This window comes from Schistocerca gregaria, unplaced genomic scaffold (assembly GCF_023897955.1).
Source record: "Schistocerca gregaria isolate iqSchGreg1 unplaced genomic scaffold, iqSchGreg1.2 ptg001368l, whole genome shotgun sequence".
NCBI lineage: Eukaryota > Metazoa > Arthropoda > Insecta > Orthoptera > Acrididae > Schistocerca > Schistocerca gregaria.
In genome coordinates, this window is record NW_026062673.1 from 83,183 (window position 1) to 95,212 (window position 12,030).

The 12,030-nt window shown below is 54.4% G+C and overlaps 37 non-coding genes across 37 annotated transcripts; all 37 read right to left on the reverse strand.

The window, feature by feature from the left end:
* Nucleotides 1-70: 70 nt before the first annotated feature.
* On the reverse strand, nt 71-152 carry Trnal-aag (transfer RNA leucine (anticodon AAG)). The gene has a single exon. It is a non-coding gene; the product is annotated as a tRNA-Leu (tRNA).
* A 275-nt stretch (nt 153-427) lies between these two features.
* On the reverse strand, nt 428-499 carry Trnah-gug (transfer RNA histidin (anticodon GUG)). The gene has a single exon. It is a non-coding gene; the product is annotated as a tRNA-His (tRNA).
* Nucleotides 500-869: 370 nt separating this feature from the next.
* On the reverse strand, nt 870-941 carry Trnae-cuc (transfer RNA glutamic acid (anticodon CUC)). Its single transcript has one exon. It is a non-coding gene; the product is annotated as a tRNA-Glu (tRNA).
* Nucleotides 942-1,216: 275 nt separating this feature from the next.
* On the reverse strand, nt 1,217-1,298 carry Trnal-cag (transfer RNA leucine (anticodon CAG)). Its single transcript has one exon. It is a non-coding gene; the product is annotated as a tRNA-Leu (tRNA).
* A 77-nt stretch (nt 1,299-1,375) lies between these two features.
* On the reverse strand, nt 1,376-1,457 carry Trnal-aag (transfer RNA leucine (anticodon AAG)). The gene has a single exon. It is a non-coding gene; the product is annotated as a tRNA-Leu (tRNA).
* A 275-nt stretch (nt 1,458-1,732) lies between these two features.
* On the reverse strand, nt 1,733-1,804 carry Trnah-gug (transfer RNA histidin (anticodon GUG)). The gene has a single exon. It is a non-coding gene; the product is annotated as a tRNA-His (tRNA).
* Nucleotides 1,805-2,174: 370 nt separating this feature from the next.
* Nucleotides 2,175-2,246, reverse strand: Trnae-cuc (transfer RNA glutamic acid (anticodon CUC)). Its single transcript has one exon. It is a non-coding gene; the product is annotated as a tRNA-Glu (tRNA).
* A 275-nt stretch (nt 2,247-2,521) lies between these two features.
* On the reverse strand, nt 2,522-2,603 carry Trnal-cag (transfer RNA leucine (anticodon CAG)). The gene has a single exon. It is a non-coding gene; the product is annotated as a tRNA-Leu (tRNA).
* A 77-nt stretch (nt 2,604-2,680) lies between these two features.
* Trnal-aag (transfer RNA leucine (anticodon AAG)) lies at nt 2,681-2,762 on the reverse strand. Its single transcript has one exon. It is a non-coding gene; the product is annotated as a tRNA-Leu (tRNA).
* Nucleotides 2,763-3,037: 275 nt separating this feature from the next.
* Nucleotides 3,038-3,109, reverse strand: Trnah-gug (transfer RNA histidin (anticodon GUG)). The gene has a single exon. It is a non-coding gene; the product is annotated as a tRNA-His (tRNA).
* A 370-nt stretch (nt 3,110-3,479) lies between these two features.
* On the reverse strand, nt 3,480-3,551 carry Trnae-cuc (transfer RNA glutamic acid (anticodon CUC)). Its single transcript has one exon. It is a non-coding gene; the product is annotated as a tRNA-Glu (tRNA).
* A 275-nt stretch (nt 3,552-3,826) lies between these two features.
* On the reverse strand, nt 3,827-3,908 carry Trnal-cag (transfer RNA leucine (anticodon CAG)). Its single transcript has one exon. It is a non-coding gene; the product is annotated as a tRNA-Leu (tRNA).
* Nucleotides 3,909-3,985: 77 nt separating this feature from the next.
* Nucleotides 3,986-4,067, reverse strand: Trnal-aag (transfer RNA leucine (anticodon AAG)). The gene has a single exon. It is a non-coding gene; the product is annotated as a tRNA-Leu (tRNA).
* A 275-nt stretch (nt 4,068-4,342) lies between these two features.
* On the reverse strand, nt 4,343-4,414 carry Trnah-gug (transfer RNA histidin (anticodon GUG)). Its single transcript has one exon. It is a non-coding gene; the product is annotated as a tRNA-His (tRNA).
* Nucleotides 4,415-4,784: 370 nt separating this feature from the next.
* Trnae-cuc (transfer RNA glutamic acid (anticodon CUC)) lies at nt 4,785-4,856 on the reverse strand. Its single transcript has one exon. It is a non-coding gene; the product is annotated as a tRNA-Glu (tRNA).
* Nucleotides 4,857-5,131: 275 nt separating this feature from the next.
* On the reverse strand, nt 5,132-5,213 carry Trnal-cag (transfer RNA leucine (anticodon CAG)). Its single transcript has one exon. It is a non-coding gene; the product is annotated as a tRNA-Leu (tRNA).
* Nucleotides 5,214-5,290: 77 nt separating this feature from the next.
* Nucleotides 5,291-5,372, reverse strand: Trnal-aag (transfer RNA leucine (anticodon AAG)). The gene has a single exon. It is a non-coding gene; the product is annotated as a tRNA-Leu (tRNA).
* A 275-nt stretch (nt 5,373-5,647) lies between these two features.
* On the reverse strand, nt 5,648-5,719 carry Trnah-gug (transfer RNA histidin (anticodon GUG)). The gene has a single exon. It is a non-coding gene; the product is annotated as a tRNA-His (tRNA).
* A 370-nt stretch (nt 5,720-6,089) lies between these two features.
* Trnae-cuc (transfer RNA glutamic acid (anticodon CUC)) lies at nt 6,090-6,161 on the reverse strand. Its single transcript has one exon. It is a non-coding gene; the product is annotated as a tRNA-Glu (tRNA).
* A 275-nt stretch (nt 6,162-6,436) lies between these two features.
* Trnal-cag (transfer RNA leucine (anticodon CAG)) lies at nt 6,437-6,518 on the reverse strand. Its single transcript has one exon. It is a non-coding gene; the product is annotated as a tRNA-Leu (tRNA).
* A 77-nt stretch (nt 6,519-6,595) lies between these two features.
* Trnal-aag (transfer RNA leucine (anticodon AAG)) lies at nt 6,596-6,677 on the reverse strand. The gene has a single exon. It is a non-coding gene; the product is annotated as a tRNA-Leu (tRNA).
* Nucleotides 6,678-6,952: 275 nt separating this feature from the next.
* On the reverse strand, nt 6,953-7,024 carry Trnah-gug (transfer RNA histidin (anticodon GUG)). Its single transcript has one exon. It is a non-coding gene; the product is annotated as a tRNA-His (tRNA).
* Nucleotides 7,025-7,394: 370 nt separating this feature from the next.
* Nucleotides 7,395-7,466, reverse strand: Trnae-cuc (transfer RNA glutamic acid (anticodon CUC)). Its single transcript has one exon. It is a non-coding gene; the product is annotated as a tRNA-Glu (tRNA).
* A 275-nt stretch (nt 7,467-7,741) lies between these two features.
* Nucleotides 7,742-7,823, reverse strand: Trnal-cag (transfer RNA leucine (anticodon CAG)). The gene has a single exon. It is a non-coding gene; the product is annotated as a tRNA-Leu (tRNA).
* A 77-nt stretch (nt 7,824-7,900) lies between these two features.
* Trnal-aag (transfer RNA leucine (anticodon AAG)) lies at nt 7,901-7,982 on the reverse strand. Its single transcript has one exon. It is a non-coding gene; the product is annotated as a tRNA-Leu (tRNA).
* A 275-nt stretch (nt 7,983-8,257) lies between these two features.
* Trnah-gug (transfer RNA histidin (anticodon GUG)) lies at nt 8,258-8,329 on the reverse strand. The gene has a single exon. It is a non-coding gene; the product is annotated as a tRNA-His (tRNA).
* A 370-nt stretch (nt 8,330-8,699) lies between these two features.
* Trnae-cuc (transfer RNA glutamic acid (anticodon CUC)) lies at nt 8,700-8,771 on the reverse strand. Its single transcript has one exon. It is a non-coding gene; the product is annotated as a tRNA-Glu (tRNA).
* Nucleotides 8,772-9,046: 275 nt separating this feature from the next.
* On the reverse strand, nt 9,047-9,128 carry Trnal-cag (transfer RNA leucine (anticodon CAG)). The gene has a single exon. It is a non-coding gene; the product is annotated as a tRNA-Leu (tRNA).
* A 77-nt stretch (nt 9,129-9,205) lies between these two features.
* On the reverse strand, nt 9,206-9,287 carry Trnal-aag (transfer RNA leucine (anticodon AAG)). Its single transcript has one exon. It is a non-coding gene; the product is annotated as a tRNA-Leu (tRNA).
* A 275-nt stretch (nt 9,288-9,562) lies between these two features.
* Trnah-gug (transfer RNA histidin (anticodon GUG)) lies at nt 9,563-9,634 on the reverse strand. Its single transcript has one exon. It is a non-coding gene; the product is annotated as a tRNA-His (tRNA).
* Nucleotides 9,635-10,004: 370 nt separating this feature from the next.
* On the reverse strand, nt 10,005-10,076 carry Trnae-cuc (transfer RNA glutamic acid (anticodon CUC)). Its single transcript has one exon. It is a non-coding gene; the product is annotated as a tRNA-Glu (tRNA).
* A 275-nt stretch (nt 10,077-10,351) lies between these two features.
* On the reverse strand, nt 10,352-10,433 carry Trnal-cag (transfer RNA leucine (anticodon CAG)). Its single transcript has one exon. It is a non-coding gene; the product is annotated as a tRNA-Leu (tRNA).
* Nucleotides 10,434-10,510: 77 nt separating this feature from the next.
* Trnal-aag (transfer RNA leucine (anticodon AAG)) lies at nt 10,511-10,592 on the reverse strand. The gene has a single exon. It is a non-coding gene; the product is annotated as a tRNA-Leu (tRNA).
* A 275-nt stretch (nt 10,593-10,867) lies between these two features.
* On the reverse strand, nt 10,868-10,939 carry Trnah-gug (transfer RNA histidin (anticodon GUG)). Its single transcript has one exon. It is a non-coding gene; the product is annotated as a tRNA-His (tRNA).
* Nucleotides 10,940-11,309: 370 nt separating this feature from the next.
* On the reverse strand, nt 11,310-11,381 carry Trnae-cuc (transfer RNA glutamic acid (anticodon CUC)). Its single transcript has one exon. It is a non-coding gene; the product is annotated as a tRNA-Glu (tRNA).
* A 275-nt stretch (nt 11,382-11,656) lies between these two features.
* On the reverse strand, nt 11,657-11,738 carry Trnal-cag (transfer RNA leucine (anticodon CAG)). The gene has a single exon. It is a non-coding gene; the product is annotated as a tRNA-Leu (tRNA).
* A 77-nt stretch (nt 11,739-11,815) lies between these two features.
* Trnal-aag (transfer RNA leucine (anticodon AAG)) lies at nt 11,816-11,897 on the reverse strand. The gene has a single exon. It is a non-coding gene; the product is annotated as a tRNA-Leu (tRNA).
* Between the last annotated feature and the right edge of the window lie 133 nt (nt 11,898-12,030).

Genomic DNA, 12,030 nt, shown 5'->3' on the forward strand with positions numbered 1-12,030 from the left:
CACGGCGGTCACAGGAGCTGCGTTCTACCCCACGAGAAAACACCACAATGGCACAAAAAACAGAAAAATGTGGCAGCGGTGGGATTCGAACCCACGCCTCCGAAGAGACTGGTGCCTTAAACCAGCGCCTTAGACCGCTCGGCCACGCTACCTGTGCCAGTGCTCTTCGCTTTTGTAGAAACAGTGCACGACACAGCTGCGACTGGCTGCTCATCCATTGCACCTCAAACAACTGCCCTTTTCGAATAGAGAGTAACTACACAGGTAGCTGCCCGCGCTCTCGTGTGGCGGCATTGCGTGTTGATAAAGAATTGGTAGTGCCACCTGCAGCCTGCGGAACATGAGTGAAAAATCAAGAGGGCACCGTGATTTCAAACACTGAGTCACAACCGTCACTGCAGCGACACCAAGGCAAAACTTTAAAAATTGCCGTGACCAGGATTCGAACCTGGGTTATTGCGGCCACAACGCAATGTCCTAACCACTAGACGATCACGGCCACGGAAGCACCGCCGAGGGCAGTCCTCGCGACTGCATGTTGCAATGCACAGCAAAGCTCGGCCCACACACCACTGTGTCAGACGCGGTCTCCATTATATGTATACTGGCAAACGAACGTGTCTGCGATGTAAGGACACTAAGCAGTGTGGTTAGCTGCATTCAACCCCCGTGGCAGTGTCTTGCAGTCCTCCTACTCTGTTCACCACAGGTATGTGCCTCGATAAGAGGTGGACAGATGTCGCATCGCTCTCGCCGTCACTTGTGACCACGAATCGTACTTAACGTAGTTTTCTGCAAGCGTCAGCGAAGCGTCAGTCGAGCTAAGTCGGGCCAAGTCGCATAAGAGGAGCAACAAATTGCGCTCGCTTTTCCGGTACCGGGAATCGAACCCGGGCCTCCTGGGTGAGAGCCAGGTATCCTAGCCACTAGACCACACCGGACAACGGCACAAGGGCTACTCCAGCGAACACAGCAATCTATACACACGCTACTAAACGACAACTACAAAATTATACGCTCCCACTTTGTACAGCGGCATGCTCGGGACTCATTTCGTAGAGACGAACGCCAGCCACTATGACACCAAACGGCGCCTGTGAATCATGTCGTTGCACCGCGCACTGTGCTACGACAATTTAAGAAAGAGACGCTCACGGCTTGCTGCGCTGCTTTCGTCGCGGGTAATCAGTGCTGCGGCTTTCGAGACAGAAAACATTGGCAGCGGTGGGATTCGAACCCACGCCTCCGAGGAGACTGGTGCCTGAAACCAGCGCCTTAGACCGCTCGGCCACGCTACCGACGCTGCACGGCGGTCACAGGAGCTGCGTTCTACCCCACGAGAAAACACCACAATGGCACAAAAAACAGAAAAATGTGGCAGCGGTGGGATTCGAACCCACGCCTCCGAAGAGACTGGTGCCTTAAACCAGCGCCTTAGACCGCTCGGCCACGCTACCTGTGCCAGTGCTCTTCGCTTTTGTAGAAACAGTGCACGACACAGCTGCGACTGGCTGCTCATCCATTGCACCTCAAACAACTGCCCTTTTCGAATAGAGAGTAACTACACAGGTAGCTGCCCGCGCTCTCGTGTGGCGGCATTGCGTGTTGATAAAGAATTGGTAGTGCCACCTGCAGCCTGCGGAACATGAGTGAAAAATCAAGAGGGCACCGTGATTTCAAACACTGAGTCACAACCGTCACTGCAGCGACACCAAGGCAAAACTTTAAAAATTGCCGTGACCAGGATTCGAACCTGGGTTATTGCGGCCACAACGCAATGTCCTAACCACTAGACGATCACGGCCACGGAAGCACCGCCGAGGGCAGTCCTCGCGACTGCATGTTGCAATGCACAGCAAAGCTCGGCCCACACACCACTGTGTCAGACGCGGTCTCCATTATATGTATACTGGCAAACGAACGTGTCTGCGATGTAAGGACACTAAGCAGTGTGGTTAGCTGCATTCAACCCCCGTGGCAGTGTCTTGCAGTCCTCCTACTCTGTTCACCACAGGTATGTGCCTCGATAAGAGGTGGACAGATGTCGCATCGCTCTCGCCGTCACTTGTGACCACGAATCGTACTTAACGTAGTTTTCTGCAAGCGTCAGCGAAGCGTCAGTCGAGCTAAGTCGGGCCAAGTCGCATAAGAGGAGCAACAAATTGCGCTCGCTTTTCCGGTACCGGGAATCGAACCCGGGCCTCCTGGGTGAGAGCCAGGTATCCTAGCCACTAGACCACACCGGACAACGGCACAAGGGCTACTCCAGCGAACACAGCAATCTATACACACGCTACTAAACGACAACTACAAAATTATACGCTCCCACTTTGTACAGCGGCATGCTCGGGACTCATTTCGTAGAGACGAACGCCAGCCACTATGACACCAAACGGCGCCTGTGAATCATGTCGTTGCACCGCGCACTGTGCTACGACAATTTAAGAAAGAGACGCTCACGGCTTGCTGCGCTGCTTTCGTCGCGGGTAATCAGTGCTGCGGCTTTCGAGACAGAAAACATTGGCAGCGGTGGGATTCGAACCCACGCCTCCGAGGAGACTGGTGCCTGAAACCAGCGCCTTAGACCGCTCGGCCACGCTACCGACGCTGCACGGCGGTCACAGGAGCTGCGTTCTACCCCACGAGAAAACACCACAATGGCACAAAAAACAGAAAAATGTGGCAGCGGTGGGATTCGAACCCACGCCTCCGAAGAGACTGGTGCCTTAAACCAGCGCCTTAGACCGCTCGGCCACGCTACCTGTGCCAGTGCTCTTCGCTTTTGTAGAAACAGTGCACGACACAGCTGCGACTGGCTGCTCATCCATTGCACCTCAAACAACTGCCCTTTTCGAATAGAGAGTAACTACACAGGTAGCTGCCCGCGCTCTCGTGTGGCGGCATTGCGTGTTGATAAAGAATTGGTAGTGCCACCTGCAGCCTGCGGAACATGAGTGAAAAATCAAGAGGGCACCGTGATTTCAAACACTGAGTCACAACCGTCACTGCAGCGACACCAAGGCAAAACTTTAAAAATTGCCGTGACCAGGATTCGAACCTGGGTTATTGCGGCCACAACGCAATGTCCTAACCACTAGACGATCACGGCCACGGAAGCACCGCCGAGGGCAGTCCTCGCGACTGCATGTTGCAATGCACAGCAAAGCTCGGCCCACACACCACTGTGTCAGACGCGGTCTCCATTATATGTATACTGGCAAACGAACGTGTCTGCGATGTAAGGACACTAAGCAGTGTGGTTAGCTGCATTCAACCCCCGTGGCAGTGTCTTGCAGTCCTCCTACTCTGTTCACCACAGGTATGTGCCTCGATAAGAGGTGGACAGATGTCGCATCGCTCTCGCCGTCACTTGTGACCACGAATCGTACTTAACGTAGTTTTCTGCAAGCGTCAGCGAAGCGTCAGTCGAGCTAAGTCGGGCCAAGTCGCATAAGAGGAGCAACAAATTGCGCTCGCTTTTCCGGTACCGGGAATCGAACCCGGGCCTCCTGGGTGAGAGCCAGGTATCCTAGCCACTAGACCACACCGGACAACGGCACAAGGGCTACTCCAGCGAACACAGCAATCTATACACACGCTACTAAACGACAACTACAAAATTATACGCTCCCACTTTGTACAGCGGCATGCTCGGGACTCATTTCGTAGAGACGAACGCCAGCCACTATGACACCAAACGGCGCCTGTGAATCATGTCGTTGCACCGCGCACTGTGCTACGACAATTTAAGAAAGAGACGCTCACGGCTTGCTGCGCTGCTTTCGTCGCGGGTAATCAGTGCTGCGGCTTTCGAGACAGAAAACATTGGCAGCGGTGGGATTCGAACCCACGCCTCCGAGGAGACTGGTGCCTGAAACCAGCGCCTTAGACCGCTCGGCCACGCTACCGACGCTGCACGGCGGTCACAGGAGCTGCGTTCTACCCCACGAGAAAACACCACAATGGCACAAAAAACAGAAAAATGTGGCAGCGGTGGGATTCGAACCCACGCCTCCGAAGAGACTGGTGCCTTAAACCAGCGCCTTAGACCGCTCGGCCACGCTACCTGTGCCAGTGCTCTTCGCTTTTGTAGAAACAGTGCACGACACAGCTGCGACTGGCTGCTCATCCATTGCACCTCAAACAACTGCCCTTTTCGAATAGAGAGTAACTACACAGGTAGCTGCCCGCGCTCTCGTGTGGCGGCATTGCGTGTTGATAAAGAATTGGTAGTGCCACCTGCAGCCTGCGGAACATGAGTGAAAAATCAAGAGGGCACCGTGATTTCAAACACTGAGTCACAACCGTCACTGCAGCGACACCAAGGCAAAACTTTAAAAATTGCCGTGACCAGGATTCGAACCTGGGTTATTGCGGCCACAACGCAATGTCCTAACCACTAGACGATCACGGCCACGGAAGCACCGCCGAGGGCAGTCCTCGCGACTGCATGTTGCAATGCACAGCAAAGCTCGGCCCACACACCACTGTGTCAGACGCGGTCTCCATTATATGTATACTGGCAAACGAACGTGTCTGCGATGTAAGGACACTAAGCAGTGTGGTTAGCTGCATTCAACCCCCGTGGCAGTGTCTTGCAGTCCTCCTACTCTGTTCACCACAGGTATGTGCCTCGATAAGAGGTGGACAGATGTCGCATCGCTCTCGCCGTCACTTGTGACCACGAATCGTACTTAACGTAGTTTTCTGCAAGCGTCAGCGAAGCGTCAGTCGAGCTAAGTCGGGCCAAGTCGCATAAGAGGAGCAACAAATTGCGCTCGCTTTTCCGGTACCGGGAATCGAACCCGGGCCTCCTGGGTGAGAGCCAGGTATCCTAGCCACTAGACCACACCGGACAACGGCACAAGGGCTACTCCAGCGAACACAGCAATCTATACACACGCTACTAAACGACAACTACAAAATTATACGCTCCCACTTTGTACAGCGGCATGCTCGGGACTCATTTCGTAGAGACGAACGCCAGCCACTATGACACCAAACGGCGCCTGTGAATCATGTCGTTGCACCGCGCACTGTGCTACGACAATTTAAGAAAGAGACGCTCACGGCTTGCTGCGCTGCTTTCGTCGCGGGTAATCAGTGCTGCGGCTTTCGAGACAGAAAACATTGGCAGCGGTGGGATTCGAACCCACGCCTCCGAGGAGACTGGTGCCTGAAACCAGCGCCTTAGACCGCTCGGCCACGCTACCGACGCTGCACGGCGGTCACAGGAGCTGCGTTCTACCCCACGAGAAAACACCACAATGGCACAAAAAACAGAAAAATGTGGCAGCGGTGGGATTCGAACCCACGCCTCCGAAGAGACTGGTGCCTTAAACCAGCGCCTTAGACCGCTCGGCCACGCTACCTGTGCCAGTGCTCTTCGCTTTTGTAGAAACAGTGCACGACACAGCTGCGACTGGCTGCTCATCCATTGCACCTCAAACAACTGCCCTTTTCGAATAGAGAGTAACTACACAGGTAGCTGCCCGCGCTCTCGTGTGGCGGCATTGCGTGTTGATAAAGAATTGGTAGTGCCACCTGCAGCCTGCGGAACATGAGTGAAAAATCAAGAGGGCACCGTGATTTCAAACACTGAGTCACAACCGTCACTGCAGCGACACCAAGGCAAAACTTTAAAAATTGCCGTGACCAGGATTCGAACCTGGGTTATTGCGGCCACAACGCAATGTCCTAACCACTAGACGATCACGGCCACGGAAGCACCGCCGAGGGCAGTCCTCGCGACTGCATGTTGCAATGCACAGCAAAGCTCGGCCCACACACCACTGTGTCAGACGCGGTCTCCATTATATGTATACTGGCAAACGAACGTGTCTGCGATGTAAGGACACTAAGCAGTGTGGTTAGCTGCATTCAACCCCCGTGGCAGTGTCTTGCAGTCCTCCTACTCTGTTCACCACAGGTATGTGCCTCGATAAGAGGTGGACAGATGTCGCATCGCTCTCGCCGTCACTTGTGACCACGAATCGTACTTAACGTAGTTTTCTGCAAGCGTCAGCGAAGCGTCAGTCGAGCTAAGTCGGGCCAAGTCGCATAAGAGGAGCAACAAATTGCGCTCGCTTTTCCGGTACCGGGAATCGAACCCGGGCCTCCTGGGTGAGAGCCAGGTATCCTAGCCACTAGACCACACCGGACAACGGCACAAGGGCTACTCCAGCGAACACAGCAATCTATACACACGCTACTAAACGACAACTACAAAATTATACGCTCCCACTTTGTACAGCGGCATGCTCGGGACTCATTTCGTAGAGACGAACGCCAGCCACTATGACACCAAACGGCGCCTGTGAATCATGTCGTTGCACCGCGCACTGTGCTACGACAATTTAAGAAAGAGACGCTCACGGCTTGCTGCGCTGCTTTCGTCGCGGGTAATCAGTGCTGCGGCTTTCGAGACAGAAAACATTGGCAGCGGTGGGATTCGAACCCACGCCTCCGAGGAGACTGGTGCCTGAAACCAGCGCCTTAGACCGCTCGGCCACGCTACCGACGCTGCACGGCGGTCACAGGAGCTGCGTTCTACCCCACGAGAAAACACCACAATGGCACAAAAAACAGAAAAATGTGGCAGCGGTGGGATTCGAACCCACGCCTCCGAAGAGACTGGTGCCTTAAACCAGCGCCTTAGACCGCTCGGCCACGCTACCTGTGCCAGTGCTCTTCGCTTTTGTAGAAACAGTGCACGACACAGCTGCGACTGGCTGCTCATCCATTGCACCTCAAACAACTGCCCTTTTCGAATAGAGAGTAACTACACAGGTAGCTGCCCGCGCTCTCGTGTGGCGGCATTGCGTGTTGATAAAGAATTGGTAGTGCCACCTGCAGCCTGCGGAACATGAGTGAAAAATCAAGAGGGCACCGTGATTTCAAACACTGAGTCACAACCGTCACTGCAGCGACACCAAGGCAAAACTTTAAAAATTGCCGTGACCAGGATTCGAACCTGGGTTATTGCGGCCACAACGCAATGTCCTAACCACTAGACGATCACGGCCACGGAAGCACCGCCGAGGGCAGTCCTCGCGACTGCATGTTGCAATGCACAGCAAAGCTCGGCCCACACACCACTGTGTCAGACGCGGTCTCCATTATATGTATACTGGCAAACGAACGTGTCTGCGATGTAAGGACACTAAGCAGTGTGGTTAGCTGCATTCAACCCCCGTGGCAGTGTCTTGCAGTCCTCCTACTCTGTTCACCACAGGTATGTGCCTCGATAAGAGGTGGACAGATGTCGCATCGCTCTCGCCGTCACTTGTGACCACGAATCGTACTTAACGTAGTTTTCTGCAAGCGTCAGCGAAGCGTCAGTCGAGCTAAGTCGGGCCAAGTCGCATAAGAGGAGCAACAAATTGCGCTCGCTTTTCCGGTACCGGGAATCGAACCCGGGCCTCCTGGGTGAGAGCCAGGTATCCTAGCCACTAGACCACACCGGACAACGGCACAAGGGCTACTCCAGCGAACACAGCAATCTATACACACGCTACTAAACGACAACTACAAAATTATACGCTCCCACTTTGTACAGCGGCATGCTCGGGACTCATTTCGTAGAGACGAACGCCAGCCACTATGACACCAAACGGCGCCTGTGAATCATGTCGTTGCACCGCGCACTGTGCTACGACAATTTAAGAAAGAGACGCTCACGGCTTGCTGCGCTGCTTTCGTCGCGGGTAATCAGTGCTGCGGCTTTCGAGACAGAAAACATTGGCAGCGGTGGGATTCGAACCCACGCCTCCGAGGAGACTGGTGCCTGAAACCAGCGCCTTAGACCGCTCGGCCACGCTACCGACGCTGCACGGCGGTCACAGGAGCTGCGTTCTACCCCACGAGAAAACACCACAATGGCACAAAAAACAGAAAAATGTGGCAGCGGTGGGATTCGAACCCACGCCTCCGAAGAGACTGGTGCCTTAAACCAGCGCCTTAGACCGCTCGGCCACGCTACCTGTGCCAGTGCTCTTCGCTTTTGTAGAAACAGTGCACGACACAGCTGCGACTGGCTGCTCATCCATTGCACCTCAAACAACTGCCCTTTTCGAATAGAGAGTAACTACACAGGTAGCTGCCCGCGCTCTCGTGTGGCGGCATTGCGTGTTGATAAAGAATTGGTAGTGCCACCTGCAGCCTGCGGAACATGAGTGAAAAATCAAGAGGGCACCGTGATTTCAAACACTGAGTCACAACCGTCACTGCAGCGACACCAAGGCAAAACTTTAAAAATTGCCGTGACCAGGATTCGAACCTGGGTTATTGCGGCCACAACGCAATGTCCTAACCACTAGACGATCACGGCCACGGAAGCACCGCCGAGGGCAGTCCTCGCGACTGCATGTTGCAATGCACAGCAAAGCTCGGCCCACACACCACTGTGTCAGACGCGGTCTCCATTATATGTATACTGGCAAACGAACGTGTCTGCGATGTAAGGACACTAAGCAGTGTGGTTAGCTGCATTCAACCCCCGTGGCAGTGTCTTGCAGTCCTCCTACTCTGTTCACCACAGGTATGTGCCTCGATAAGAGGTGGACAGATGTCGCATCGCTCTCGCCGTCACTTGTGACCACGAATCGTACTTAACGTAGTTTTCTGCAAGCGTCAGCGAAGCGTCAGTCGAGCTAAGTCGGGCCAAGTCGCATAAGAGGAGCAACAAATTGCGCTCGCTTTTCCGGTACCGGGAATCGAACCCGGGCCTCCTGGGTGAGAGCCAGGTATCCTAGCCACTAGACCACACCGGACAACGGCACAAGGGCTACTCCAGCGAACACAGCAATCTATACACACGCTACTAAACGACAACTACAAAATTATACGCTCCCACTTTGTACAGCGGCATGCTCGGGACTCATTTCGTAGAGACGAACGCCAGCCACTATGACACCAAACGGCGCCTGTGAATCATGTCGTTGCACCGCGCACTGTGCTACGACAATTTAAGAAAGAGACGCTCACGGCTTGCTGCGCTGCTTTCGTCGCGGGTAATCAGTGCTGCGGCTTTCGAGACAGAAAACATTGGCAGCGGTGGGATTCGAACCCACGCCTCCGAGGAGACTGGTGCCTGAAACCAGCGCCTTAGACCGCTCGGCCACGCTACCGACGCTGCACGGCGGTCACAGGAGCTGCGTTCTACCCCACGAGAAAACACCACAATGGCACAAAAAACAGAAAAATGTGGCAGCGGTGGGATTCGAACCCACGCCTCCGAAGAGACTGGTGCCTTAAACCAGCGCCTTAGACCGCTCGGCCACGCTACCTGTGCCAGTGCTCTTCGCTTTTGTAGAAACAGTGCACGACACAGCTGCGACTGGCTGCTCATCCATTGCACCTCAAACAACTGCCCTTTTCGAATAGAGAGTAACTACACAGGTAGCTGCCCGCGCTCTCGTGTGGCGGCATTGCGTGTTGATAAAGAATTGGTAGTGCCACCTGCAGCCTGCGGAACATGAGTGAAAAATCAAGAGGGCACCGTGATTTCAAACACTGAGTCACAACCGTCACTGCAGCGACACCAAGGCAAAACTTTAAAAATTGCCGTGACCAGGATTCGAACCTGGGTTATTGCGGCCACAACGCAATGTCCTAACCACTAGACGATCACGGCCACGGAAGCACCGCCGAGGGCAGTCCTCGCGACTGCATGTTGCAATGCACAGCAAAGCTCGGCCCACACACCACTGTGTCAGACGCGGTCTCCATTATATGTATACTGGCAAACGAACGTGTCTGCGATGTAAGGACACTAAGCAGTGTGGTTAGCTGCATTCAACCCCCGTGGCAGTGTCTTGCAGTCCTCCTACTCTGTTCACCACAGGTATGTGCCTCGATAAGAGGTGGACAGATGTCGCATCGCTCTCGCCGTCACTTGTGACCACGAATCGTACTTAACGTAGTTTTCTGCAAGCGTCAGCGAAGCGTCAGTCGAGCTAAGTCGGGCCAAGTCGCATAAGAGGAGCAACAAATTGCGCTCGCTTTTCCGGTACCGGGAATCGAACCCGGGCCTCCTGGGTGAGAGCCAGGTATCCTAGCCACTAGACCACACCGGACAACGGCACAAGGGCTACTCCAGCGAACACAGCAATCTATACACACGCTACTAAACGACAACTACAAAATTATACGCTCCCACTTTGTACAGCGGCATGCTCGGGACTCATTTCGTAGAGACGAACGCCAGCCACTATGACACCAAACGGCGCCTGTGAATCATGTCGTTGCACCGCGCACTGTGCTACGACAATTTAAGAAAGAGACGCTCACGGCTTGCTGCGCTGCTTTCGTCGCGGGTAATCAGTGCTGCGGCTTTCGAGACAGAAAACATTGGCAGCGGTGGGATTCGAACCCACGCCTCCGAGGAGACTGGTGCCTGAAACCAGCGCCTTAGACCGCTCGGCCACGCTACCGACGCTGCACGGCGGTCACAGGAGCTGCGTTCTACCCCACGAGAAAACACCACAATGGCACAAAAAACAGAAAAATGTGGCAGCGGTGGGATTCGAACCCACGCCTCCGAAGAGACTGGTGCCTTAAACCAGCGCCTTAGACCGCTCGGCCACGCTACCTGTGCCAGTGCTCTTCGCTTTTGTAGAAACAGTGCACGACACAGCTGCGACTGGCTGCTCATCCATTGCACCTCAAACAACTGCCCTTTTCGAATAGAGAGTAACTACACAGGTAGCTGCCCGCGCTCTCGTGTGGCGGCATTGCGTGTTGATAAAGAATTGGTAGTGCCACCTGCAGCCTGCGGAACATGAGTGAAAAATCAAGAGGGCACCGTGATTTCAAACACTGAGTCACAACCGTCACTGCAGCGACACCAAGGCAAAACTTTAAAAATTGCCGTGACCAGGATTCGAACCTGGGTTATTGCGGCCACAACGCAATGTCCTAACCACTAGACGATCACGGCCACGGAAGCACCGCCGAGGGCAGTCCTCGCGACTGCATGTTGCAATGCACAGCAAAGCTCGGCCCACACACCACTGTGTCAGACGCGGTCTCCATTATATGTATACTGGCAAACGAACGTGTCTGCGATGTAAGGACACTAAGCAGTGTGGTTAGCTGCATTCAACCCCCGTGGCAGTGTCTTGCAGTCCTCCTACTCTGTTCACCACAGGTATGTGCCTCGATAAGAGGTGGACAGATGTCGCATCGCTCTCGCCGTCACTTGTGACCACGAATCGTACTTAACGTAGTTTTCTGCAAGCGTCAGCGAAGCGTCAGTCGAGCTAAGTCGGGCCAAGTCGCATAAGAGGAGCAACAAATTGCGCTCGCTTTTCCGGTACCGGGAATCGAACCCGGGCCTCCTGGGTGAGAGCCAGGTATCCTAGCCACTAGACCACACCGGACAACGGCACAAGGGCTACTCCAGCGAACACAGCAATCTATACACACGCTACTAAACGACAACTACAAAATTATACGCTCCCACTTTGTACAGCGGCATGCTCGGGACTCATTTCGTAGAGACGAACGCCAGCCACTATGACACCAAACGGCGCCTGTGAATCATGTCGTTGCACCGCGCACTGTGCTACGACAATTTAAGAAAGAGACGCTCACGGCTTGCTGCGCTGCTTTCGTCGCGGGTAATCAGTGCTGCGGCTTTCGAGACAGAAAACATTGGCAGCGGTGGGATTCGAACCCACGCCTCCGAGGAGACTGGTGCCTGAAACCAGCGCCTTAGACCGCTCGGCCACGCTACCGACGCTGCACGGCGGTCACAGGAGCTGCGTTCTACCCCACGAGAAAACACCACAATGGCACAAAAAACAGAAAAATGTGGCAGCGGTGGGATTCGAACCCACGCCTCCGAAGAGACTGGTGCCTTAAACCAGCGCCTTAGACCGCTCGGCCACGCTACCTGTGCCAGTGCTCTTCGCTTTTGTAGAAACAGTGCACGACACAGCTGCGACTGGCTGCTCATCCATTGCACCTCAAACAACTGCCCTTTTCGAATAGAGAGTAACTACACAGGTAGAACACGCGATCTAGTGT